General features: G+C 41.3%; 26 non-coding genes across 26 annotated transcripts; all 26 read left to right on the plus strand.

The window, feature by feature from the left end:
- Window positions 1-746: 746 nt before the first annotated feature.
- trnar-ucu (transfer RNA arginine (anticodon UCU)) lies at window positions 747-819 on the plus strand. The gene has a single exon. It is a non-coding gene; the product is annotated as a tRNA-Arg (tRNA).
- Window positions 820-1,755: 936 nt separating this feature from the next.
- Window positions 1,756-1,828, plus strand: trnar-ucu (transfer RNA arginine (anticodon UCU)). Its single transcript has one exon. It is a non-coding gene; the product is annotated as a tRNA-Arg (tRNA).
- Window positions 1,829-2,761: 933 nt separating this feature from the next.
- Window positions 2,762-2,834, plus strand: trnar-ucu (transfer RNA arginine (anticodon UCU)). Its single transcript has one exon. It is a non-coding gene; the product is annotated as a tRNA-Arg (tRNA).
- A 933-nt stretch (window positions 2,835-3,767) lies between these two features.
- trnar-ucu (transfer RNA arginine (anticodon UCU)) lies at window positions 3,768-3,840 on the plus strand. The gene has a single exon. It is a non-coding gene; the product is annotated as a tRNA-Arg (tRNA).
- Window positions 3,841-4,774: 934 nt separating this feature from the next.
- trnar-ucu (transfer RNA arginine (anticodon UCU)) lies at window positions 4,775-4,847 on the plus strand. The gene has a single exon. It is a non-coding gene; the product is annotated as a tRNA-Arg (tRNA).
- A 935-nt stretch (window positions 4,848-5,782) lies between these two features.
- trnar-ucu (transfer RNA arginine (anticodon UCU)) lies at window positions 5,783-5,855 on the plus strand. Its single transcript has one exon. It is a non-coding gene; the product is annotated as a tRNA-Arg (tRNA).
- A 934-nt stretch (window positions 5,856-6,789) lies between these two features.
- trnar-ucu (transfer RNA arginine (anticodon UCU)) lies at window positions 6,790-6,862 on the plus strand. Its single transcript has one exon. It is a non-coding gene; the product is annotated as a tRNA-Arg (tRNA).
- Window positions 6,863-7,797: 935 nt separating this feature from the next.
- trnar-ucu (transfer RNA arginine (anticodon UCU)) lies at window positions 7,798-7,870 on the plus strand. The gene has a single exon. It is a non-coding gene; the product is annotated as a tRNA-Arg (tRNA).
- A 934-nt stretch (window positions 7,871-8,804) lies between these two features.
- trnar-ucu (transfer RNA arginine (anticodon UCU)) lies at window positions 8,805-8,877 on the plus strand. Its single transcript has one exon. It is a non-coding gene; the product is annotated as a tRNA-Arg (tRNA).
- A 567-nt stretch (window positions 8,878-9,444) lies between these two features.
- Window positions 9,445-9,517, plus strand: trnar-ucu (transfer RNA arginine (anticodon UCU)). Its single transcript has one exon. It is a non-coding gene; the product is annotated as a tRNA-Arg (tRNA).
- A 935-nt stretch (window positions 9,518-10,452) lies between these two features.
- On the plus strand, window positions 10,453-10,525 carry trnar-ucu (transfer RNA arginine (anticodon UCU)). The gene has a single exon. It is a non-coding gene; the product is annotated as a tRNA-Arg (tRNA).
- A 935-nt stretch (window positions 10,526-11,460) lies between these two features.
- Window positions 11,461-11,533, plus strand: trnar-ucu (transfer RNA arginine (anticodon UCU)). The gene has a single exon. It is a non-coding gene; the product is annotated as a tRNA-Arg (tRNA).
- A 934-nt stretch (window positions 11,534-12,467) lies between these two features.
- On the plus strand, window positions 12,468-12,540 carry trnar-ucu (transfer RNA arginine (anticodon UCU)). The gene has a single exon. It is a non-coding gene; the product is annotated as a tRNA-Arg (tRNA).
- A 934-nt stretch (window positions 12,541-13,474) lies between these two features.
- trnar-ucu (transfer RNA arginine (anticodon UCU)) lies at window positions 13,475-13,547 on the plus strand. Its single transcript has one exon. It is a non-coding gene; the product is annotated as a tRNA-Arg (tRNA).
- Window positions 13,548-14,482: 935 nt separating this feature from the next.
- Window positions 14,483-14,555, plus strand: trnar-ucu (transfer RNA arginine (anticodon UCU)). Its single transcript has one exon. It is a non-coding gene; the product is annotated as a tRNA-Arg (tRNA).
- A 934-nt stretch (window positions 14,556-15,489) lies between these two features.
- On the plus strand, window positions 15,490-15,562 carry trnar-ucu (transfer RNA arginine (anticodon UCU)). Its single transcript has one exon. It is a non-coding gene; the product is annotated as a tRNA-Arg (tRNA).
- A 562-nt stretch (window positions 15,563-16,124) lies between these two features.
- trnar-ucu (transfer RNA arginine (anticodon UCU)) lies at window positions 16,125-16,197 on the plus strand. The gene has a single exon. It is a non-coding gene; the product is annotated as a tRNA-Arg (tRNA).
- A 933-nt stretch (window positions 16,198-17,130) lies between these two features.
- trnar-ucu (transfer RNA arginine (anticodon UCU)) lies at window positions 17,131-17,203 on the plus strand. Its single transcript has one exon. It is a non-coding gene; the product is annotated as a tRNA-Arg (tRNA).
- Window positions 17,204-18,127: 924 nt separating this feature from the next.
- trnar-ucu (transfer RNA arginine (anticodon UCU)) lies at window positions 18,128-18,200 on the plus strand. Its single transcript has one exon. It is a non-coding gene; the product is annotated as a tRNA-Arg (tRNA).
- A 924-nt stretch (window positions 18,201-19,124) lies between these two features.
- Window positions 19,125-19,197, plus strand: trnar-ucu (transfer RNA arginine (anticodon UCU)). Its single transcript has one exon. It is a non-coding gene; the product is annotated as a tRNA-Arg (tRNA).
- A 923-nt stretch (window positions 19,198-20,120) lies between these two features.
- Window positions 20,121-20,193, plus strand: trnar-ucu (transfer RNA arginine (anticodon UCU)). Its single transcript has one exon. It is a non-coding gene; the product is annotated as a tRNA-Arg (tRNA).
- Window positions 20,194-21,118: 925 nt separating this feature from the next.
- Window positions 21,119-21,191, plus strand: trnar-ucu (transfer RNA arginine (anticodon UCU)). The gene has a single exon. It is a non-coding gene; the product is annotated as a tRNA-Arg (tRNA).
- Window positions 21,192-22,115: 924 nt separating this feature from the next.
- Window positions 22,116-22,188, plus strand: trnar-ucu (transfer RNA arginine (anticodon UCU)). The gene has a single exon. It is a non-coding gene; the product is annotated as a tRNA-Arg (tRNA).
- A 924-nt stretch (window positions 22,189-23,112) lies between these two features.
- trnar-ucu (transfer RNA arginine (anticodon UCU)) lies at window positions 23,113-23,185 on the plus strand. Its single transcript has one exon. It is a non-coding gene; the product is annotated as a tRNA-Arg (tRNA).
- A 924-nt stretch (window positions 23,186-24,109) lies between these two features.
- Window positions 24,110-24,182, plus strand: trnar-ucu (transfer RNA arginine (anticodon UCU)). Its single transcript has one exon. It is a non-coding gene; the product is annotated as a tRNA-Arg (tRNA).
- A 925-nt stretch (window positions 24,183-25,107) lies between these two features.
- Window positions 25,108-25,180, plus strand: trnar-ucu (transfer RNA arginine (anticodon UCU)). Its single transcript has one exon. It is a non-coding gene; the product is annotated as a tRNA-Arg (tRNA).
- The last annotated feature ends 227 nt before the right edge of the window (window positions 25,181-25,407 follow it).

Here is a 25,407-nt window from a genome sequence, read left to right on the forward strand (position 1 = left end):
TAATGGTCATGCTGATCACACATTTCCACAGTGACTTAAGACACTGACCGCCCTAATCCATTTATTGTGAGTTCAAGCATTGTATTGGGGTACCTGAAAGTGGAGGATGAAGTGGAAGAGTGCAGGGCAGTTTAACCAAGATTTAGGGATCGAAACCATCCTCTGCTATCCAGTTTGCTTTTAGCAATGAAGTGCAAACAGAAGAGAAGAGCTGGGCAGCATAACAGCAGAGGTGAGTGGATCGAAGCTATCCATTCTACTTTGAGAAAGTGAGTGTAAACAGGATTTTTTTTAAATTGGATAATTTAATGTGCATGTCTCTGTGCCCTCCGTAATTCTTTTTTTATTACTGCTTCTATCAATCCATATAGGTCATGCTGATCACAGAGAGACACAGTGGCTTAAGACACTGATCTCCTAATCCATGTATTGTGAATTCAAGTATGGTTTTGGGGGTACCTGAAAGTGGAGTGATGAAGTGGAAGTGTGCCTGGCAGTTAACCAGTGATTTATGGATCGAAACCATCCTTGCTTTCAGTTTGCTTTAGCAATGAAGTGCAACAGAAATATTAAACCATCATTTCATGGGCATATCTAAGTGCCCTCCGTGATTATTTTTTGACTGCTTCTGTCAGTTTGTACAGGTCATGCTGATTACAGTAGCGAAGCGGAAGCGTGATGTCTACTTTAACCACGTGTACGATCAGTCGAAATCACTCTCTGCTATCCAGTTATTTTCAGCAAGTGCCCCAGTGGCCTAATGGATAAGGCACTGGCCTTCTAAGCCAGGGATTGTGGGTTCGAGTCCCATCTGGGGTGGATGAATGCAAATTCCTATGGAGGAAGAGAGATCAGCACATAAAAGAGAGTTTGATGGATTGAATCTTTCTGATTCAATTTTAGAAATGAAGATTTAACAGGGATAAAAAAGGAGAATTTCATGGGCATGTCTCTGTGCCCTCCGAAATGCTTTTTTTTTTTACAACTGCTTCTATCAGTTCGTAATGGTCATGCTGATCACACATTTCCACAGTGACTTAAGACACTGACCGCCTAATCCATTTATTGTGAGTTCAAGCATTGTATTGGGGTACCTGAAAGTGGAGGGATGAAGTGGAAGAGTGCAGGGCAGTTAACCAAGTGATTTAGGGATCGAAACCATCCTCTGCTATCCAGTTTGCTTTTAGCAATGAAGTGCAAACAGAAGAGAAGAGCTGGGCACATAACACAGAGGTTGATGGATCGAAGCTATCCAATTCTACTTTGAGAAATGAAGTGTAAACAGGGATTTTTTTTTAAAATTGGATAATTTCATGTGCATGTCTCTGTGCCCTCCGTAATTCTTTTTTTATTACTGCTTCTATCAATCCATATAGGTCATGCTGATCACAGAGAGACACAGTGGCTTAAGACACTGATCTCCTAATCCATGTATTGTGAATTCAAGTATTGTTTTGGGGTACCTGAAAGTGGAGTGATGAAGTGGAAGTGTGCCTGGCAGTTAACCCAGTGATTTATGGATCGAAACCATCCTCTGCTTTTCAGTTTGCTTTTAGCAATGAAGTGCAAACAGAAATATTAAACCATCATTTCATGGGCATATCTAAGTGCCCTCCGTGATTATTTTTTGACTGCTTCTGTCAGTTTGTACAGGTCATGCTGATTACAGTAGCGAAGCGGAAGCGTGATGTCTACTTTAACCACGTGTACGATCAGTCGAAATCACTCTCTGCTATCCAGTTCTTTTCAGCAAGTGCCCCAGTGGCCTAATGGATAAGGCACTGGCCTTCTAAGCCAGGGATTGTGGGTTCGAGTCCCATCTGGGGTGGATGAATGCAAATTCCTATGGAGGAAGAGAGATCAGCACATAAAGAGAGTTTGATGGATTGAATCTTTCTGATTCAATTTTAGAATTGAAGATTTAACAGGGATATAAAAGGATAATTTCATGGGCATGTCTCTGTGCCCTCCGAAATGCTTTTTTTTTTACAACTGCTTCTATCAGTTCGTAATGGTCATGCTGATCACACATTTCCACAGTGACTTAAGACACTGACCGCCTAATCCATTTATTGTGAGTTCAAGCATTGTATTGGGGTACCTGAAAGTGGAGGGATGAAGTGGAAGAGTGCAGGGCAGTTAACCAAGTGATTTAGGGATCGAAACCATCCTCTGCTATCCAGTTTGCTTTTAGCAATGAAGTGCAAACAGAAGAGAAGAGCTGGGCACATAACACAGAGGTTGATGGATCGAAGCTATCCAATTCTACTTTGAGAAATGAAGTGTAAACAGGGATTTTTTTTTAAATTGGATAATTTCATGTGCATGTCTCTGTGCCCTCCGTAATTCTTTTTTTATTACTGCTTCTATCAATCCATATAGGTCATGCTGATCACAGAGAGACACAGTGGCTTAAGACACTGATCTCCTAATCCATGTATTGTGAATTCAAGTATTGTTTTGGGGTACCTGAAAGTGGAGTGATGAAGTGGAAGTGTGCCTGGCAGTTAACCCAGTGATTTATGGATCGAAACCATCCTCTGCTTTTCAGTTTGCTTTTAGCAATGAAGTGCAAACAGAAATATTAAACCATCATTTCATGGGCATATCTAAGTGCCCTCCGTGATTATTTTTTGACTGCTTCTGTCAGTTTGTACAGGTCATGCTGATTACAGTAGCGAAGCGGAAGCGTGATGTCTACTTTAACCACGTGTACGATCAGTCGAAATCACTCTCTGCTATCCAGTTCTTTTCAGCAAGTGCCCCAGTGGCCTAATGGATAAGGCACTGGCCTTCTAAGCCAGGGATTGTGGGTTCGAGTCCCATCTGGGGTGGATGAATGCAAATTCCTATGGAGGAAGAGAGATCAGCACATAAAGAGAGTTTGATGGATTGAATCTTTCTGATTCAATTTTAGAAATGAAGATTTAACAGGGATAAAAAAGGATAATTTCATGGGCATGTCTCTGTGCCCTCCGAAATGCTTTTTTTTTTACAACTGCTTCTATCAGTTCGTAATGGTCATGCTGATCACACATTTCCACAGTGACTTAAGACACTGACCGCCTAATCCATTTATTGTGAGTTCAAGCATTGTATTGGGGTACCTGAAAGTGGAGGGATGAAGTGGAAGAGTGCAGGGCAGTTAACCAAGTGATTTAGGGATCGAAACCATCCTCTGCTATCCAGTTTGCTTTTAGCAATGAAGTGCAAACAGAAGAGAAGAGCTGGGCACATAACACAGAGGTTGATGGATCGAAGCTATCCAATTCTACTTTGAGAAATGAAGTGTAAACAGGGATTTTTTTTTAAATTGGATAATTTCATGTGCATGTCTCTGTGCCCTCCGTAATTCTTTTTTTATTACTGCTTCTATCAATCCATATAGGTCATGCTGATCACAGAGAGACACAGTGGCTTAAGACACTGATCTCCTAATCCATGTATTGTGAATTCAAGTATTGTTTTGGGGTACCTGAAAGTGGAGTGATGAAGTGGAAGTGTGCCTGGCAGTTAACCCAGTGATTTATGGATCGAAACCATCCTCTGCTTTTCAGTTTGCTTTTAGCAATGAAGTGCAAACAGAAATATTAAACCATCATTTCATGGGCATATCTAAGTGCCCTCCGTGATTATTTTTTGACTGCTTCTGTCAGTTTGTACAGGTCATGCTGATTACAGTAGCGAAGCGGAAGCGTGATGTCTACTTTAACCACGTGTACGATCAGTCGAAATCACTCTCTGCTATCCAGTTCTTTTCAGCAAGTGCCCCAGTGGCCTAATGGATAAGGCACTGGCCTTCTAAGCCAGGGATTGTGGGTTCGAGTCCCATCTGGGGTGGATGAATGCAAATTCCTATGGAGGAAGAGAGATCAGCACATAAAGAGAGTTTGATGGATTGAATCTTTCTGATTCAATTTTAGAAATGAAGATTTAACAGGGATATAAAAGGATAATTTCATGGGCATGTCTCTGTGCCCTCCGAAATGCTTTTTTTTTTTACAACTGCTTCTATCAGTTCGTAATGGTCATGCTGATCACACATTTCCACAGTGACTTAAGACACTGACCGCCTAATCCATTTATTGTGAGTTCAAGCATTGTATTGGGGTACCTGAAAGTGGAGGGATGAAGTGGAAGAGTGCAGGGCAGTTAACCAAGTGATTTAGGGATCGAAACCATCCTCTGCTATCCAGTTTGCTTTTAGCAATGAAGTGCAAACAGAAGAGAAGAGCTGGGCACATAACACAGAGGTTGATGGATCGAAGCTATCCAATTCTACTTTGAGAAATGAAGTGTAAACAGGGATTTTTTTTTAAATTGGATAATTTCATGTGCATGTCTCTGTGCCCTCCGTAATTCTTTTTTTATTACTGCTTCTATCAATCCATATAGGTCATGCTGATCACAGAGAGACACAGTGGCTTAAGACACTGATCTCCTAATCCATGTATTGTGAATTCAAGTATTGTTTTGGGGTACCTGAAAGTGGAGTGATGAAGTGGAAGTGTGCCTGGCAGTTAACCCAGTGATTTATGGATCGAAACCATCCTCTGCTTTTCAGTTTGCTTTTAGCAATGAAGTGCAAACAGAAATATTAAACCATCATTTCATGGGCATATCTAAGTGCCCTCCGTGATTATTTTTTGACTGCTTCTGTCAGTTTGTACAGGTCATGCTGATTACAGTAGCGAAGCGGAAGCGTGATGTCTACTTTAACCACGTGTACGATCAGTCGAAATCACTCTCTGCTATCCAGTTCTTTTCAGCAAGTGCCCCAGTGGCCTAATGGATAAGGCACTGGCCTTCTAAGCCAGGGATTGTGGGTTCGAGTCCCATCTGGGGTGGATGAATGCAAATTCCTATGGAGGAAGAGAGATCAGCACATAAAAGAGAGTTTGATGGATTGAATCTTTCTGATTCAATTTTAGAAATGAAGATTTAACAGGGATATAAAAGGATAATTTCATGGGCATGTCTCTGTGCCCTCCGAAATGCTTTTTTTTTTTACAACTGCTTCTATCAGTTCGTAATGGTCATGCTGATCACACATTTCCACAGTGACTTAAGACACTGACCGCCTAATCCATTTATTGTGAGTTCAAGCATTGTATTGGGGTACCTGAAAGTGGAGGGATGAAGTGGAAGAGTGCAGGGCAGTTAACCAAGTGATTTAGGGATCGAAACCATCCTCTGCTATCCAGTTTGCTTTTAGCAATGAAGTGCAAACAGAAGAGAAGAGCTGGGCACATAACACAGAGGTTGATGGATCGAAGCTATCCAATTCTACTTTGAGAAATGAAGTGTAAACAGGGATTTTTTTTTAAATTGGATAATTTCATGTGCATGTCTCTGTGCCCTCCGTAATTCTTTTTTTATTACTGCTTCTATCAATCCATATAGGTCATGCTGATCACAGAGAGACACAGTGGCTTAAGACACTGATCTCCTAATCCATGTATTGTGAATTCAAGTATTGTTTTGGGGTACCTGAAAGTGGAGTGATGAAGTGGAAGTGTGCCTGGCAGTTAACCCAGTGATTTATGGATCGAAACCATCCTCTGCTTTTCAGTTTGCTTTTAGCAATGAAGTGCAAACAGAAATATTAAACCATCATTTCATGGGCATATCTAAGTGCCCTCCGTGATTATTTTTTGACTGCTTCTGTCAGTTTGTACAGGTCATGCTGATTACAGTAGCGAAGCGGAAGCGTGATGTCTACTTTAACCACGTGTACGATCAGTCGAAATCACTCTCTGCTATCCAGTTCTTTTCAGCAAGTGCCCCAGTGGCCTAATGGATAAGGCACTGGCCTTCTAAGCCAGGGATTGTGGGTTCGAGTCCCATCTGGGGTGGATGAATGCAAATTCCTATGGAGGAAGAGAGATCAGCACATAAAGAGAGTTTGATGGATTGAATCTTTCTGATTCAATTTTAGAAATGAAGATTTAACAGGGATAAAAAAGGATAATTTCATGGGCATGTCTCTGTGCCCTCCGAAATGCTTTTTTTTTTTACAACTGCTTCTATCAGTTCGTAATGGTCATGCTGATCACACATTTCCACAGTGACTTAAGACACTGACCGCCTAATCCATTTATTGTGAGTTCAAGCATTGTATTGGGGTACCTGAAAGTGGAGGGATGAAGTGGAAGAGTGCAGGGCAGTTAACCAAGTGATTTAGGGATCGAAACCATCCTCTGCTATCCAGTTTGCTTTTAGCAATGAAGTGCAAACAGAAGAGAAGAGCTGGGCACATAACACAGAGGTTGATGGATCGAAGCTATCCAATTCTACTTTGAGAAATGAAGTGTAAACAGGGATTTTTTTTTAAATTGGATAATTTCATGTGCATGTCTCTGTGCCCTCCGTAATTCTTTTTTTATTACTGCTTCTATCAATCCATATAGGTCATGCTGATCACAGAGAGACACAGTGGCTTAAGACACTGATCTCCTAATCCATGTATTGTGAATTCAAGTATTGTTTTGGGGTACCTGAAAGTGGAGTGATGAAGTGGAAGTGTGCCTGGCAGTTAACCCAGTGATTTATGGATCGAAACCATCCTCTGCTTTTCAGTTTGCTTTTAGCAATGAAGTGCAAACAGAAATATTAAACCATCATTTCATGGGCATATCTAAGTGCCCTCCGTGATTATTTTTTGACTGCTTCTGTCAGTTTGTACAGGTCATGCTGATTACAGTAGCGAAGCGGAAGCGTGATGTCTACTTTAACCACGTGTACGATCAGTCGAAATCACTCTCTGCTATCCAGTTCTTTTCAGCAAGTGCCCCAGTGGCCTAATGGATAAGGCACTGGCCTTCTAAGCCAGGGATTGTGGGTTCGAGTCCCATCTGGGGTGGATGAATGCAAATTCCTATGGAGGAAGAGAGATCAGCACATAAAAGAGAGTTTGATGGATTGAATCTTTCTGATTCAATTTTAGAAATGAAGATTTAACAGGGATATAAAAGGATAATTTCATGGGCATGTCTCTGTGCCCTCCGAAATGCTTTTTTTTTTTACAACTGCTTCTATCAGTTCGTAATGGTCATGCTGATCACACATTTCCACAGTGACTTAAGACACTGACCGCCTAATCCATTTATTGTGAGTTCAAGCATTGTATTGGGGTACCTGAAAGTGGAGGGATGAAGTGGAAGAGTGCAGGGCAGTTAACCAAGTGATTTAGGGATCGAAACCATCCTCTGCTATCCAGTTTGCTTTTAGCAATGAAGTGCAAACAGAAGAGAAGAGCTGGGCACATAACACAGAGGTTGATGGATCGAAGCTATCCAATTCTACTTTGAGAAATGAAGTGTAAACAGGGATTTTTTTTTAAATTGGATAATTTCATGTGCATGTCTCTGTGCCCTCCGTAATTCTTTTTTTATTACTGCTTCTATCAATCCATATAGGTCATGCTGATCACAGAGAGACACAGTGGCTTAAGACACTGATCTCCTAATCCATGTATTGTGAATTCAAGTATTGTTTTGGGGTACCTGAAAGTGGAGTGATGAAGTGGAAGTGTGCCTGGCAGTTAACCCAGTGATTTATGGATCGAAACCATCCTCTGCTTTTCAGTTTGCTTTTAGCAATGAAGTGCAAACAGAAATATTAAACCATCATTTCATGGGCATATCTAAGTGCCCTCCGTGATTATTTTTTGACTGCTTCTGTCAGTTTGTACAGGTCATGCTGATTACAGTAGCGAAGCGGAAGCGTGATGTCTACTTTAACCACGTGTACGATCAGTCGAAATCACTCTCTGCTATCCAGTTCTTTTCAGCAAGTGCCCCAGTGGCCTAATGGATAAGGCACTGGCCTTCTAAGCCAGGGATTGTGGGTTCGAGTCCCATCTGGGGTGGATGAATGCAAATTCCTATGGAGGAAGAGAGATCAGCACATAAAAGAGAGTTTGATGGATTGAATCTTTCTGATTCAATTTTAGAAATGAAGATTTAACAGGGATAAAAAAGGAGAATTTCATGGGCATGTCTCTGTGCCCTCCGAAATGCTTTTTTTTTTTACAACTGCTTCTATCAGTTCGTAATGGTCATGCTGATCACACATTTCCACAGTGACTTAAGACACTGACCGCCTAATCCATTTATTGTGAGTTCAAGCATTGTATTGGGGTACCTGAAAGTGGAGGGATGAAGTGGAAGAGTGCAGGGCAGTTAACCAAGTGATTTAGGGATCGAAACCATCCTCTGCTATCCAGTTTGCTTTTAGCAATGAAGTGCAAACAGAAGAGAAGAGCTGGGCACATAACACAGAGGTTGATGGATCGAAGCTATCCAATTCTACTTTGAGAAATGAAGTGTAAACAGGGATTTTTTTTTAAATTGGATAATTTCATGTGCATGTCTCTGTGCCCTCCGTAATTCTTTTTTTATTACTGCTTCTATCAATCCATATAGGTCATGCTGATCACAGAGAGACACAGTGGCTTAAGACACTGATCTCCTAATCCATGTATTGTGAATTCAAGTATTGTTTTGGGGTACCTGAAAGTGGAGTGATGAAGTGGAAGTGTGCCTGGCAGTTAACCCAGTGATTTATGGATCGAAACCATCCTCTGCTTTTCAGTTTGCTTTTAGCAATGAAGTGCAAACAGAAATATTAAACCATCATTTCATGGGCATATCTAAGTGCCCTCCGTGATTATTTTTGACTGCTTCTGTCAGTTTGTACAGGTCATGCTGATTACAGTAGCGAAGCGGAAGCGTGATGTCTACTTTAACCACGTGTACGATCAGTCGAAATCACTCTCTGCTATCCAGTTCTTTTCAGCAAGTGCCCCAGTGGCCTAATGGATAAGGCACTGGCCTTCTAAGCCAGGGATTGTGGGTTCGAGTCCCATCTGGGGTGGCTGAATGCAAATTCCTATGGAGGAAGAGAGATAAGCACATAAAAGAGAGTTTGATGGATTGAATCTTTCTGATTCAATTTTAGAATTGAAGATTTAACAGGGATATAAAAGGATAATTTCATGGGCATGTCTCTGTGCCCTCCGAAATGCTTTTTTTTTTACAACTGCTTCTATCAGTTCGTAATGGTCATGCTGATCACACATTTCCACAGTGACTTAAGACACTGACCGCCCTAATCCATTTATTGTGAGTTCAAGCATTGTATTGGGGTACCTGAAAGTGGAGGGATGAAGTGGAAGTGTGCATGGCAGTTAACCAAGTGATTTATGGATCGAAACCATCCTCTGCTATCCAGTTTGCTTTTAGCAATGAAGTGCAAACAGAAATATTAAACCATCATTTCATGGGCATATCTAAGTGCCCTCCGTGATTATTTTTTGACTGCTTCTGTCAGTTTGTACAGGTCATGCTGATTACAGTAGCGAAGCGGAAGCGTGATGTCTACTTTAACCACGTGTACGATCAGTCGAAATCACTCTCTGCTATCCAGTTATTTTCAGCAAGTGCCCCAGTGGCCTAATGGATAAGGCACTGGCCTTCTAAGCCAGGGATTGTGGGTTCGAGTCCCATCTGGGGTGGATGAATGCAAATTCCTATGGAGGAAGAGAGATCAGCACATAAAAGAGAGTTTGATGGATTGAATCTTTCTGATTCAATTTTAGAAATGAAGATTTAACAGGGATAAAAAAGGAGAATTTCATGGGCATGTCTCTGTGCCCTCCGAAATGCTTTTTTTTTTTACAACTGCTTCTATCAGTTCGTAATGGTCATGCTGATCACACATTTCCACAGTGACTTAAGACACTGACCGCCTAATCCATTTATTGTGAGTTCAAGCATTGTATTGGGGTACCTGAAAGTGGAGGGATGAAGTGGAAGAGTGCAGGGCAGTTAACCAAGTGATTTAGGGATCGAAACCATCCTCTGCTATCCAGTTTGCTTTTAGCAATGAAGTGCAAACAGAAGAGAAGAGCTGGGCACATAACACAGAGGTTGATGGATCGAAGCTATCCAATTCTACTTTGAGAAATGAAGTGTAAACAGGGATTTTTTTTTAAATTGGATAATTTCATGTGCATGTCTCTGTGCCCTCCGTAATTCTTTTTTTATTACTGCTTCTATCAATCCATATAGGTCATGCTGATCACAGAGAGACACAGTGGCTTAAGACACTGATCTCCTAATCCATGTATTGTGAATTCAAGTATTGTTTTGGGGTACCTGAAAGTGGAGTGATGAAGTGGAAGTGTGCCTGGCAGTTAACCCAGTGATTTATGGATCGAAACCATCCTCTGCTTTTCAGTTTGCTTTTAGCAATGAAGTGCAAACAGAAATATTAAACCATCATTTCATGGGCATATCTAAGTGCCCTCCGTGATTATTTTTTGACTGCTTCTGTCAGTTTGTACAGGTCATGCTGATTACAGTAGCGAAGCGGAAGCGTGATGTCTACTTTAACCACGTGTACGATCAGTCGAAATCACTCTCTGCTATCCAGTTCTTTTCAGCAAGTGCCCCAGTGGCCTAATGGATAAGGCACTGGCCTTCTAAGCCAGGGATTGTGGGTTCGAGTCCCATCTGGGGTGGCTGAATGCAAATTCCTATGGAGGAAGAGAGATAAGCACACAAAAGAGAGTTTGATGGATTGAATCTTTCTGATTCAATTTTAGAATTGAAGATTTAACAGGGATATAAAAGGATAATTTCATGGGCATGTCTCTGTGCCCTCCGAAATGCTTTTTTTTTTTACAACTGCTTCTATCAGTTCGTAATGGTCATGCTGATCACACATTTCCACAGTGACTTAAGACACTGACCGCCTAATCCATTTATTGTGAGTTCAAGCATTGTATTGGGGTACCTGAAAGTGGAGGGATGAAGTGGAAGAGTGCAGGGCAGTTAACCAAGTGATTTAGGGATCGAAACCATCCTCTGCTATCCAGTTTGCTTTTAGCAATGAAGTGCAAACAGAAGAGAAGAGCTGGGCACATAACACAGAGGTTGATGGATCGAAGCTATCCAATTCTACTTTGAGAAATGAAGTGTAAACAGGGATTTTTTTTTAAATTGGATAATTTCATGTGCATGTCTCTGTGCCCTCCGTAATTCTTTTTTTATTACTGCTTCTATCAATCCATATAGGTCATGCTGATCACAGAGAGACACAGTGGCTTAAGACACTGATCTCCTAATCCATGTATTGTGAATTCAAGTATTGTTTTGGGGTACCTGAAAGTGGAGTGATGAAGTGGAAGTGTGCCTGGCAGTTAACCCAGTGATTTATGGATCGAAACCATCCTCTGCTTTTCAGTTTGCTTTTAGCAATGAAGTGCAAACAGAAATATTAAACCATCATTTCATGGGCATATCTAAGTGCCCTCCGTGATTATTTTTTGACTGCTTCTGTCAGTTTGTACAGGTCATGCTGATTACAGTAGCGAAGCGGAAGCGTGATGTCTACTTTAACCACGTGTACGATCAGTCGAAATCACTCTCTGCTATCCAGTTCTTTTCAGCAAGTGCCCCAGTGGCCTAATGGATAAGGCACTGGCCTTCTAAGCCAGGGATTGTGGGTTCGAGTCCCATCTGGGGTGGCTGAATGCAAATTCCTATGGAGGAAGAGAGATCAGCACATAAAAGAGAGTTTGATGGATTGAATCTTTCTGATTCAATTTTAGAATGAAGATTTAACAGGGATATAAAAGGATAATTTCATGGGCATGTCTCTGTGCCCTCCGAAATGCTTTTTTTTTTTACAACTGCTTCTATCAGTTCGTAATGGTCATGCTGATCACACATTTCCACAGTGACTTAAGACACTGACCGCCTAATCCATTTATTGTGAGTTCAAGCATTGTATTGGGGTACCTGAAAGTGGAGGGATGAAGTGGAAGAGTGCAGGGCAGTTAACCAAGTGATTTAGGGATCGAAACCATCCTCTGCTATCCAGTTTGCTTTTAGCAATGAAGTGCAAACAGAAGAGAAGAGCTGGGCACATAACACAGAGGTTGATGGATCGAAGCTATCCAATTCTACTTTGAGAAATGAAGTGTAAACAGGGATTTTTTTTTAAATTGGATAATTTCATGTGCATGTCTCTGTGCCCTCCGTAATTCTTTTTTTATTACTGCTTCTATCAATCCATATAGGTCATGCTGATCACAGAGAGACACAGTGGCTTAAGACACTGATCTCCTAATCCATGTATTGTGAATTCAAGTATTGTTTTGGGGTACCTGAAAGTGGAGTGATGAAGTGGAAGTGTGCCTGGCAGTTAACCCAGTGATTGATGGATCGAAACCATCCTCTGCTTTTCAGTTTGCTTTTAGCAATGAAGTGCAAACAGAAATATTAAACCATCATTTCATGGGCATATCTAAGTGCCCTCCGTGATTATTTTTTGACTGCTTCTGTCAGTTTGTACAGGTCATGCTGATTACAGTAGCGAAGCGGAAGCGTGATGTCTACTTTAACCACGTGTACGATCAGTCGAAATCACTCTCTGCTATCCAGTTCTTTTCAGCAAGTGCCCCAGTGGCCTAATGGATAAGGCACTGGCCTTCTAAGCCAGGGATTGTGGGTTCGAGTCCCATCTGGGGTGGATGAATGCAAATTCCTATGGAGGAAGAGAGATCAGCACACAAAAGAGAGTTTGATGGATTGAATCTTTCTGATTCAATTTTAGAATGAAGATTTAACAGGGATATAAAAGGAGTAATTTCATGGGCATGTCTCTGTGCCCTCCGAAATGCTTTTTTTTTTTACAACTGCTTCTATCAGTTCGTAATGGTCATGCTGATCACACATTTCCACAGTGACTTAAGACACTGACCGCCTAATCCATTTATTGTGAGTTCAAGCATTGTATTGGGGTACCTGAAAGTGGAGGGATGAAGTGGAAGAGTGCAGGGCAGTTAACCAAGTGATTTAGGGATCGAAACCATCCTCTGCTATCCAGTTTGCTTTTAGCAATGAAGTGCAAACAGAAGAGAAGAGCTGGGCACATAACACAGAGGTTGATGGATCGAAGCTATCCAATTCTACTTTGAGAAATGAAGTGTAAACAGGGATTTTTTTTTAAATTGGATAATTTCATGTGCATGTCTCTGTGCCCTCCGTAATTCTTTTTTTATTACTGCTTCTATCAATCCATATAGGTCATGCTGATCACAGAGAGACACAGTGGCTTAAGACACTGATCTCCTAATCCATGTATTGTGAATTCAAGTATTGTTTTGGGGTACCTGAAAGTGGAGTGATGAAGTGGAAGTGTGCCTGGCAGTTAACCCAGTGATTTATGGATCGAAACCATCCTCTGCTTTCAGTTTGCTTTTAGCAATGAAGTGCAAACAGAAATATTAAACCATCATTTCATGGGCATATCTAAGTGCCCTCCGTGATTATTTTTTGACTGCTTCTGTCAGTTTGTACAGGTCATGCTGATTACAGTAGCGAAGCGGAAGCGTGATGTCTACTTTAACCACGTGTACGATCAGTCGAAATCACTCTCTGCTATCCAGTTCTTTTCAGCAAGTGCCCCAGTGGCCTAATGGATAAGGCACTGGCCTTCTAAGCCAGGGATTGTGGGTTCGAGTCCCATCTGGGGTGGATGAATGCAAATTCCTATGGAGGAAGAGAGATCAGCACATAAAAGAGAGTTTGATGGATTGAATCTTTCTGATTCAATTTTAGAAATGAAGATTTAACAGGGATATAAAAGGATAATTTCATGGGCATGTCTCTGTGCCCTCCGAAATGCTTTTTTTTTTTACAACTGCTTCTATCAGTTCGTAATGGTCATGCTGATCACACATTTCCACAGTGACTTAAGACACTGACCGCCTAATCCATTTATTGTGAGTTCAAGCATTGTATTGGGGTACCTGAAAGTGGAGGGATGAAGTGGAAGAGTGCAGGGCAGTTAACCAAGTGATTTAGGGATCGAAACCATCCTCTGCTATCCAGTTTGCTTTTAGCAATGAAGTGCAAACAGAAGAGAAGAGCTGGGCACATAACACAGAGGTTGATGGATCGAAGCTATCCAATTCTACTTTGAGAAATGAAGTGTAAACAGGGATTTTTTTTTAAATTGGATAATTTCATGTGCATGTCTCTGTGCCCTCCGTAATTCTTTTTTTATTACTGCTTCTATCAATCCATATAGGTCATGCTGATCACAGAGAGACACAGTGGCTTAAGACACTGATCTCCTAATCCATGTATTGTGAATTCAAGTATTGTTTTGGGGTACCTGAAAGTGGAGTGATGAAGTGGAAGTGTGCCTGGCAGTTAACCCAGTGATTTATGGATCGAAACCATCCTCTGCTTTTCAGTTTGCTTTTAGCAATGAAGTGCAAACAGAAATATTAAACCATCATTTCATGGGCATATCTAAGTGCCCTCCGTGATTATTTTTTGACTGCTTCTGTCAGTTTGTACAGGTCATGCTGATTACAGTAGCGAAGCGGAAGCGTGATGTCTACTTTAACCACGTGTACGATCAGTCGAAATCACTCTCTGCTATCCAGTTCTTTTCAGCAAGTGCCCCAGTGGCCTAATGGATAAGGCACTGGCCTTCTAAGCCAGGGATTGTGGGTTCGAGTCCCATCTGGGGTGGATGAATGCAAATTCCTATGGAGGAAGAGAGATCAGCACATAAAAGAGAGTTTGATGGATTGAATCTTTCTGATTCAATTTTAGAAATGAAGATTTAACAGGGATAAAAAAGGAGAATTTCATGGGCATGTCTCTGTGCCCTCCGAAATGCTTTTTTTTTTTACAACTGCTTCTATCAGTTCGTAATGGTCATGCTGATCACACATTTCCACAGTGACTTAAGACACTGACCGCCTAATCCATTTATTGTGAGTTCAAGCATTGTATTGGGGTACCTGAAAGTGGAGGGATGAAGTGGAAGAGTGCAGGGCAGTTAACCAAGTGATTTAGGGATCGAAACCATCCTCTGCTATCCAGTTTGCTTTTAGCAATGAAGTGCAAACAGAAGAGAAGAGCTGGGCACATAACACAGAGGTTGATGGATCGAAGCTATCCAATTCTACTTTGAGAAATGAAGTGTAAACAGGGATTTTTTTTTAAATTGGATAATTTCATGTGCATGTCTCTGTGCCCTCCGTAATTCTTTTTTTATTACTGCTTCTATCAATCCATATAGGTCATGCTGATCACAGAGAGACACAGTGGCTTAAGACACTGATCTCCTAATCCATGTATTGTGAATTCAAGTATGTTTTGGGGTACCTGAAAGTGGAGTGATGAAGTGGAAGTGTGCCTGGCAGTTAACCCAGTGATTTATGGATCGAAACCATCCTCTGCTTTTCAGTTTGCTTTTAGCAATGAAGTGCAAACAGAAATATTAAACCATCATTTCATGGGCATATCTAAGTGCCCTCCGTGATTATTTTTTGACTGCTTCTGTCAGTTTGTACAGGTCATGCTGATTACAGTAGCGAAGCGGAAGCGTGATGTCTACTTTAACCACGTGTACGATCAGTCGAAATCACTCTCTGCTATCCAGTTCTTTTCAGCAAGTGCCCCAGTGGCCTAATGGATAAGGCACTGGCCTTCTAAGCCAGGGATTGTGGGTTCGAGTCCCATCTGGGGTGGCTGAATGCAAATTCATATGGAGGAAGAGAGATAAGCACAAAAAGAGAGTTTGATGGATTGAATCTTTCTGATTCAATTTTAGAATTGAAGATTTAACAGGGATATAAAAGGATAATTTCATGGGCATGTCTCTGTGCCCTCCGTAATTATTTTTTTATTACTGCTTCTATCAATCCATATAGGTCATGCTGATCACAGAGAGACACAGTGGCTTAAGACACTGATCTCCTAATCCATGTATTGTGAATTCAAGTAATGTTTTGGGGTACCTGAAAGTGGAGTGATGAAGTGGAAGTGTGCCTGGCAGTTAACCCAGTGATTTATGGATTGAAACCATCCTCTGCTTTTCAGTTTGCTTTTAGCAATGAAGTGCAAACAGAAATATTAAACCATCATTTCATGGGCATATCTAAGTGCCCTCCGTGATTATTGTTTGACTGCTTCTGTCAGTTTGTACAGGTCATGCTGATTACAGTAGCGAAGCGGAAGCGTGATGTCTACTTTAACCACGTGTACGATCAGTCGAAATCACTCTCTGCTATCCAGTTCTTTTCAGCAAGTGCCCCAGTGGCCTAATGGATAAGGCACTGGCCTTCTAAGCCAGGGATTGTGGGTTCGAGTCCCATCTGGGGTGGATGAATGCAAATTCCTATGGAGGAAGAGAGATCAGCACATAAAAGAGAGTTTGATGGATTGAATCTTTCTGATTCAATTTTAGAAATGAAGATTTAACAGGGATAAAAAGGAGAATTTCATGGGCATGTCTCTGTGCCCTCCGAAATGCTTTTTTTTTTTACAACTGCTTCTATCAGTTCGTAATGGTCATGCTGATCACACATTTCCACAGTGACTTAAGACACTGACCGCCTAATCCATTTATTGTGAGTTCAAGCATTGTATTGGGGTACCTGAAAGTGGAGGGATGAAGTGGAAGAGTGCAGGGCAGTTAACCAAGTGATTTAGGGATCGAAACCATCCTCTGCTATCCAGTTTGCTTTTAGCAATGAAGTGCAAACAGAAGAGAAGAGCTGGGCACATAACACAGAGGTTGATGGATCGAAGCTATCCAATTCTACTTTTAGAAATGAAGTGTAAACAGGGATTTTTTTTTAAAATTGGATAATTTCATGTGCATGTCTCTGTGCCCTCCGTAATTCTTTTTTTATTACTGCTTCTATCAATCCATATAGGTCATGCTGATCACAGAGAGACACAGTGGCTTAAGACACTGATCTCCTAATCCATGTATTGTGAATTCAAGTATTGTTTTGGGGTACCTGAAAGTGGAGTGATGAAGTGGAAGTGTGCCTGGCAGTTAACCCAGTGATTTATGGATCGAAACCATCCTCTGCTTTCAGTTGCTTTTAGCAATGAAGTGCAAACAGAAATATTAAACCATCATTTCATGGGCATATCTAAGTGCCCTCCGTGATTATTTTTTGACTGCTTCTGTCAGTTTGTACAGGTCATGCTGATTACAGTAGCGAAGCGGAAGCGTGATGTCTACTTTAACCACGTGTACGATCAGTCGAAATCACTCTCTGCTATCCAGTTCTTTTCAGCAAGTGCCCCAGTGGCCTAATGGATAAGGCACTGGCCTTCTAAGCCAGGGATTGTGGGTTCGAGTCCCATCTGGGGTGGATGAATGCAAATTCCTATGGAGGAAGAGAGATCAGCACATAAAAGAGAGTTTGATGGATTGAATCTTTCTGATTCAATTTTAGAAATGAAGATTTAACAGGGATAAAAAAGGAGAATTTCATGGGCATGTCTCTGTGCCCTCCGAAATGCTTTTTTTTTTTACAACTGCTTCTATCAGTTCGTAATGGTCATGCTGATCACACATTTCCACAGTGACTTAAGACACTGACCGCCTAATCCATTTATTGTGAGTTCAAGCATTGTATTGGGGTACCTGAAAGTGGAGGGATGAAGTGGAAGAGTGCAGGGCAGTTAACCAAGTGATTTAGGGATCGAAACCATCCTCTGCTATCCAGTTTGCTTTTAGCAATGAAGTGCAAACAGAAGAGAAGAGCTGGGCACATAACACAGAGGTTGATGGATCGAAGCTATCCAATTCTACTTTTAGAAATGAAGTGTAAACAGGGATTTTTTTTTAAAATTGGATAATTTCATGTGCATGTCTCTGTGCCCTCCGTAATTCTTTTTTTATTACTGCTTCTATCAATCCATATAGGTCATGCTGATCACAGAGAGACACAGTGGCTTAAGACACTGATCTCCTAATCCATGTATTGTGAATTCAAGTATGGTTTTGGGGTACCTGAAAGTGGAGTGATGAAGTGGAAGTGTGCCTGGCAGTTAACCCAGTGATTTATGGATCGAAACCATCCTTTGCTTTTAGCAATGAAGTGCACACAGAAATATTAAACCATCATTTCATGGGCATATCTAAGTGCCCTCCGTGATTATTTTTTGACTGCTTCTGTCAGTTTGTACAGGTCATGCTGATTACAGTAGCGAAGCGGAAGCGTGATGTCTACTTTAACCACGTGTACGATCAGTCGAAATCACTCTCTGCTATCCAGTTCTTTTCAGCAAGTGCCCCAGTGGCCTAATGGATAAGGCACTGGCCTTCTAAGCCAGGGATTGTGGGTTCGAGTCCCATCTGGGGTGGATGAAATGCAAATTCCTATGGAGGAAGAGAGATCAGCACATAAAAGAGAGTTTGATGGATTGGATCTTTCTGATTCAATTTTAGAAATGAAGATTTAACAGGGATAAAAAAGGAGAATTTCATGGGCATGTCTCTGTGCCCTCCGAAATGCTTTTTTTTTTTACAACTGCTTCTATCAGTTCGTAATGGTCATGCTGATCACACATTTCCACAGTGACTTAAGACACTGACCGCCTAATCCATTTATTGTGAGTTCAAGCATTGTATTGGGGTACCTGAAAGTGGAGGGATGAAGTGGAAGAGTGCAGGGCAGTTAACCAAGTGATTTAGGGATCGAAACCATCCTCTGCTATCCAGTTTGCTTTTAGCAATGAAGTGCAAACAGAAGAGAAGAGCTGGGCACATAACACAGAGGTTGATGGATCGAAGCTATCCAATTCTACTTTTAGAAATGAAGTGTAAACAGGGATTTTTTTTAAAATTGGATAATTTCATGTGCATGTCTCTGTGCCCTCCGTAATTCTTTTTTTATTACTGCTTCTATCAATCCATATAGGTCATGCTGATCACAGAGAGACACAGTGGCTTAAGACACTGATCTCCTAATCCATGTATTGTGAATTCAAGTATTGTTTTGGGGTACCTGAAAGTGGAGTGATGAAGTGGAAGTGTGCCTGGCAGTTAACCCAGTGATTTATGGATCGAAACCATCCTTTGCTTTTAGCAATGAAGTGCACACAGAAATATTAAACCATCATTTCATGGGCATATCTAAGTGCCCTCCGTGATTATTTTTTGACTGCTTCTGTCAGTTTGTACAGGTCATGCTGATTACAGTAGCGAAGCGGAAGCGTGATGTCTACTTTAACCACGTGTACGATCAGTCGAAATCACTCTCTGCTATCCAGTTCTTTTCAGCAAGTGCCCCAGTGGCCTAATGGATAAGGCACTGGCCTTCTAAGCCAGGGATTGTGGGTTCGAGTCCCATCTGGGGTGGAAAATGCAAATTCCTATGGAGGAAGAGAGATCAGCACATAAAAGAGAGTTTGATGGATTGGATCTTTCTGATTCAATTTTAGAAATGAAGATTTAACAGGGATAAAAAAGGAGAATTTCATGGGCATGTCTCTGTGCCCTCCGAAATGCTTTTTTTTTTTACAACTGCTTCTATCAGTTCGTAATGGTCATGCTGATCACACATTTCCACAGTGACTTAAGACACTGACCGCCTAATCCATTTATTGTGAGTTCAAGCATTGTATTGGGGTACCTGAAAGTGGAGGGATGAAGTGGAAGAGTGCAGGGCAGTTAACCAAGTGATTTAGGGATCGAAACCATCCTCTGCTATCCAGTTTGCTTTTAGCAATGAAGTGCAAACAGAAGAGAAGAGCTGGGCACATAACACAGAGGTTGATGGATCGAAGCTATCCAATTCTACTTTTAGAAATGAAGTGTAAACAGGGATTTTTTTTAAAAATTGGATAATTTCATGTGCATGTCTCTGTGCCCTCCGTAATTCTTTTTTTATTACTGCTTCTATCAATCCATATAGGTCATGCTGATCACAGAGAGACACAGTGGCTTAAGACACTGATCTCCTAATCCATGTATTGTGAATTCAAGTCTGGTTTTGGGGTACCTGAAAGTGGAGTGATGAAGTGGAAGTGTGCCTGGCAGTTAACCCAGTGATTTATGGATCGAAACCATCCTTTGCTTTTAGCAATGAAGTGCACACAGAAATATTAAACCATCATTTCATGGGCATATCTAAGTGCCCTCCGTGATTATTTTTTGACTGCTTCTGTCAGTTTGTACAGGTCATGCTGATTACAGTAGCGAAGCGGAAGCGTGATGTCTACTTTAACCACGTGTACGATCAGTCGAAATCACTCTCTGCTATCCAGTTCTTTTCAGCAAGTGCCCCAGTGGCCTAATGGATAAGGCACTGGCCTTCTAAGCCAGGGATTGTGGGTTCGAGTCCCATCTGGGGTGGATGAAATGCAAATTCCTATGGAGGAAGAGAGATCAGCACATAAAAGAGAGTTTGATGGATTGGATCTTTCTGATTCAATTTTAGAAATGAAGATTTAACAGGGATAAAAAAGGAGAATTTCATGGGCATGTCTCTGTGCCCTCCGAAATGCTTTTTTTTTTTACAACTGCTTCTATCAGTTCGTAATGGTCATGCTGATCACACATTTCCACAGTGACTTAAGACACTGACCGCCTAATCCATTTATTGTGAGTTCAAGCATTGTATTGGGGTACCTGAAAGTGGAGGGATGAAGTGGAAGAGTGCAGGGCAGTTAACCAAGTGATTTAGGGATCGAAACCATCCTCTGCTATCCAGTTTGCTTTTAGCAATGAAGTGCAAACAGAAGAGAAGAGCTGGGCACATAACACAGAGGTTGATGGATCGAAGCTATCCAATTCTACTTTTAGAAATGAAGTGTAAACAGGGATTTTTTTTAAAAATTGGATAATTTCATGTGCATGTCTCTGTGCCCTCCGTAATTCTTTTTTTATTACTGCTTCTATCAATCCATATAGGTCATGCTGATCACAGAGAGACACAGTGGCTTAAGACACTGATCTCCTAATCCATGTATTGTGAATTCAAGTATTGTTTTGGGGTACCTGAAAGTGGAGTGATGAAGTGGAAGTGTGCCTGGCAGTTAACCCAGTGATTTATGGATCGAAACCATCCTTTGCTTTTAGCAATGAAGTGCACACAGAAATATTAAACCATCATTTCATGGGCATATCTAAGTGCCCTCCGTGATTATTTTTTGACTGCTTCTGTCAGTTTGTACAGGTCATGCTGATTACAGTAGCGAAGCGGAAGCGTGATGTCTACTTTAACCACGTGTACGATCAGTCGAAATCACTCTCTGCTATCCAGTTCTTTTCAGCAAGTGCCCCAGTGGCCTAATGGATAAGGCACTGGCCTTCTAAGCCAGGGATTGTGGGTTCGAGTCCCATCTGGGGTGGAAAATGCAAATTCCTATGGAGGAAGAGAGATCAGCACATAAAAGAGAGTTTGATGGATTGGATCTTTCTGATTCAATTTTAGAAATGAAGATTTAACAGGGATAAAAAAGGAGAATTTCATGGGCATGTCTCTGTGCCCTCCGAAATGCTTTTTTTTTTTACAACTGCTTCTATCAGTTCGTAATGGTCATGCTGATCACACATTTCCACAGTGACTTAAGACACTGACCGCCTAATCCATTTATTGTGAGTTCAAGCATTGTATTGGGGTACCTGAAAGTGGAGGGATGAAGTGGAAGAGTGCAGGGCAGTTAACCAAGTGATTTAGGGATCGAAACCATCCTCTGCTATCCAGTTTGCTTTTAGCAATGAAGTGCAAACAGAAGAGAAGAGCTGGGCACATAACACAGAGGTTGATGGATCGAAGCTATCCAATTCTACTTTTAGAAATGAAGTGTAAACAGGGATTTTTTTTTAAAAATTGGATAATTTCATGTGCATGTCTCTGTGCCCTCCGTAATTCTTTTTTTATTACTGCTTCTATCAATCCATATAGGTCATGCTGATCACAGAGAGACACAGTGGCTTAAGACACTGATCTCCTAATCCATGTATTGTGAATTCAAGTCTGGTTTTGGGGTACCTGAAAGTGGAGTGATGAAGTGGAAGTGTGCCTGGCAGTTAACCCAGTGATTTATGGATCGAAACCATCCTTTGCTTTTAGCAATGAAGTGCACACAGAAATATTAAACCATCATTTCATGGGCATATCTAAGTGCCCTCCGTGATTATTTTTTGACTGCTTCTGTCAGTTTGTACAGGTCATGCTGATTACAGTAGCGAAGCGGAAGCGTGATGTCTACTTTAACCACGTGTACGATCAGTCGAAATCACTCTCTGCTATCCAGTTCTTTTCAGCAAGTGCCCCAGTGGCCTAATGGATAAGGCACTGGCCTTCTAAGCCAGGGATTGTGGGTTCGAGTCCCATCTGGGGTGGAAAAATGCAAATTCCTATGGAGGAAGAGAGATCAGCACATAAAAGAGAGTTTGATGGATTGGATCTTTCTGATTCAATTTTAGAAATGAAGATTTAACAGGGATAAAAAAGGAGAATTTCATGGGCATGTCTCTGTGCCCTCCGAAATGCTTTTTTTTTTTACAACTGCTTCTATCAGTTCGTAATGGTCATGCTGATCACACATTTCCACAGTGACTTAAGACACTGACCGCCTAATCCATTTATTGTGAGTTCAAGCATTGTATTGGGGTACCTGAAAGTGGAGGGATGAAGTGGAAGAGTGCAGGGCAGTTAACCAAGTGATTTAGGGATCGAAACCATCCTCTGCTATCCAGTTTGCTTTTAGCAATGAAGTGCAAACAGAAGAGAAGAGCTGGGCACATAACACAGAGGTTGATGGATCGAAGCTATCCAATTCTACTTTTAGAAATGAAGTGTAAACAGGGATTTTTTTTAAAAATTGGATAATTTCATGTGCATGTCTCTGTGCCCTCCGTAATTCTTTTTTTATTACTGCTTCTATCAATCCATATAGGTCATGCTGATCACAGAGAGACACAGTGGCTTAAGACACTGATCTCCTAATCCATGTATTGTGAATTCAAGTCTGGTTTTGGGGTACCTGAAAGTGGAGTGATGAAGTGGAAGTGTGCCTGGCAGTTAACCCAGTGATTTATGGATCGAAACCATCCTTTGCTTTTAGCAATGAAGTGCACACAGAAATATTAAACCATCATTTCATGGGCATATCTAAGTGCCCTCCGTGATTATTTTTTGACTGCTTCTGTCAGTTTGTACAGGTCATGCTGATTACAGTAGCGAAGCGGAAGCGTGATGTCTACTTTAACCACGTGTACGATCAGTCGAAATCACTCTCTGCTATCCAGTTCTTTTCAGCAAGTGCCCCAGTGGCCTAATGGATAAGGCACTGGCCTTCTAAGCCAGGGATTGTGGGTTCGAGTCCCATCTGGGGTGGAAAATGCAAATTCCTATGGAGGAAGAGAGATCAGCACATAAAAGAGAGTTTGATGGATTGGATCTTTCTGATTCAATTTTAGAAATGAAGATTTAACAGGGATAAAAAAGGAGAATTTCATGGGCATGTCTCTGTGCCCTCCGAAATGCTTTTTTTTTTTACAACTGCTTCTATCAGTTCGTAATGGTCATGCTGATCACACATTTCCACAGTGACTTAAGACACTGACCGCCTAATCCATTTATTGTGAGTTCAAGCATTGTATTGGGGTACCTGAAAGTGGAGGGATGAAGTGGAAGAGTGCAGGGCAGTTAACCAAGTGATTTAGGGATCGAAACCATCCTCTGCTATCCAGTTTGCTTTTAGCAATGAAGTGCAAACAGAAGAGAAGAGCTGGGCACATAACACAGAGGTTGATGGATCGAAGCTATCCAATTCTACTTTTAGAAATGAAGTGTAAACAGGGATTTTTTTTTAAAAATTGGATAATTTCATGTGCATGTCTCTGTGCCCTCCGTAATTCTTTTTTTATTACTGCTTCTATCAATCCATATAGGTCATGCTGATCACAGAGAGACACAGTGGCTTAAGACACTGATCTCCTAATCCATGTATTGTGAATTCAAGTCTGGTTTTGGGGTACCTGAAAGTGGAGTGATGAAGTGGAAGTGTGCCTGGCAGTTAACCCAGTGATTTATGGATCGAAACCATCCTTTGCTTTTAGCAATGAAGTGCACACAGAAATATTAAACCATCATTTCATGGGCATATCTAAGTGCCCTCCGTGATTATTTTTTGACTGCTTCTGTCAGTTTGTACAGGTCATGCTGATTACAGTAGCGAAGCGGAAGCGTGATGTCTACTTTAACCACGTGTACGATCAGTCGAAATCACTCTCTGCTATCCAGTTCTTTTCAGCAAGTGCCCCAGTGGCCTAATGGATAAGGCACTGGCCTTCTAAGCCAGGGATTGTGGGTTCGAGTCCCATCTGGGGTGGAAAAATGCAAATTCCTATGGAGGAAGAGAGATCAGCACATAAAAGAGAGTTTGATGGATTGGATCTTTCTGATTCAATTTTAGAAATGAAGATTTAACAGGGATAAAAAAGGAGAATTTCATGGGCATGTCTCTGTGCCCTCCGAAATGCTTTTTTTTTTTACAACTGCTTCTATCAGTTCGTAATGGTCATGCTGATCACACATTTCCACAGTGACTTAAGACACTGACCGCCTAATCCATTTATTGTGAGTTCAAGCATTGTATTGGGGTACCTGAAAGTGGAGGGATGAAGTGGAAGAGTGCAGGGCAGTTAACCAAGTGATTTAGGGATCGAAACCATCCTCTGCTATCCAGTTTGCTTTTAGCAATGAAGTGCAAACAGAAGAGAAGAGCTGGGCACATAACACAGAGGTTGATGGATCGAAGCTATCCAATTCTACTTTTAGAAATGAAGTGTAAACAGGGATTTTTTTTTAAAAATTGGATAATTTCATGTGCATGTCTCTGTGCCCTCCGTAATTCTTTTTTTATTACTGCTTCTATCAATCCATATAGGTCATGCTGATCACAGAGAGACACAGTGGCTTAAGACACTGATCTCCTAATCCATGTATTGTGAATTCAAGTCTGGTTTTGGGGTACCTGAAAGTGGAGTGATGAAGTGGAAGTGTGCCTGGCAGTTAACCCAGTGATTTATGGATCGAAACCATCCTTTGCTTTTAGCAATGAAGTGCACACAGAAATATTAAACCATCATTTCATGGGCATATCTAAGTGCCCTCCGTGATTATTTTTTGACTGCTTCTGTCAGTTTGTACAGGTCATGCTGATTACAGTAGCGAAGCGGAAGCGTGATGTCTACTTTAACCACGTGTACGATCAGTCGAAATCACTCTCTGCTATCCAGTTCTTTTCAGCAAGTGCCCCAGTGGCCTAATGGATAAGGCACTGGCCTTCTAAGCCAGGGATTGTGGGTTCGAGTCCCATCTGGGGTGGAAAAATGCAAATTCCTATGGAGGAAGAGAGATCAGCACATAAAAGAGAGTTTGATGGATTGGATCTTTCTGATTCAATTTTAGAAATGAAGATTTAACAGGGATAAAAAAGGAGAATTTCATGGGCATGTCTCTGTGCCCTCCGAAATGCTTTTTTTTTTTACAACTGCTTCTATCAGTTCGTAATGGTCATGCTGATCACACATTTCCACAGTGACTTAAGACAC

The sequence above is a fragment of the Oncorhynchus kisutch genome, unplaced genomic scaffold, assembly GCF_002021735.2.
Source record: "Oncorhynchus kisutch isolate 150728-3 unplaced genomic scaffold, Okis_V2 scaffold2350, whole genome shotgun sequence".
Classification (NCBI taxonomy): Eukaryota; Metazoa; Chordata; class Actinopteri; order Salmoniformes; family Salmonidae; genus Oncorhynchus; species Oncorhynchus kisutch.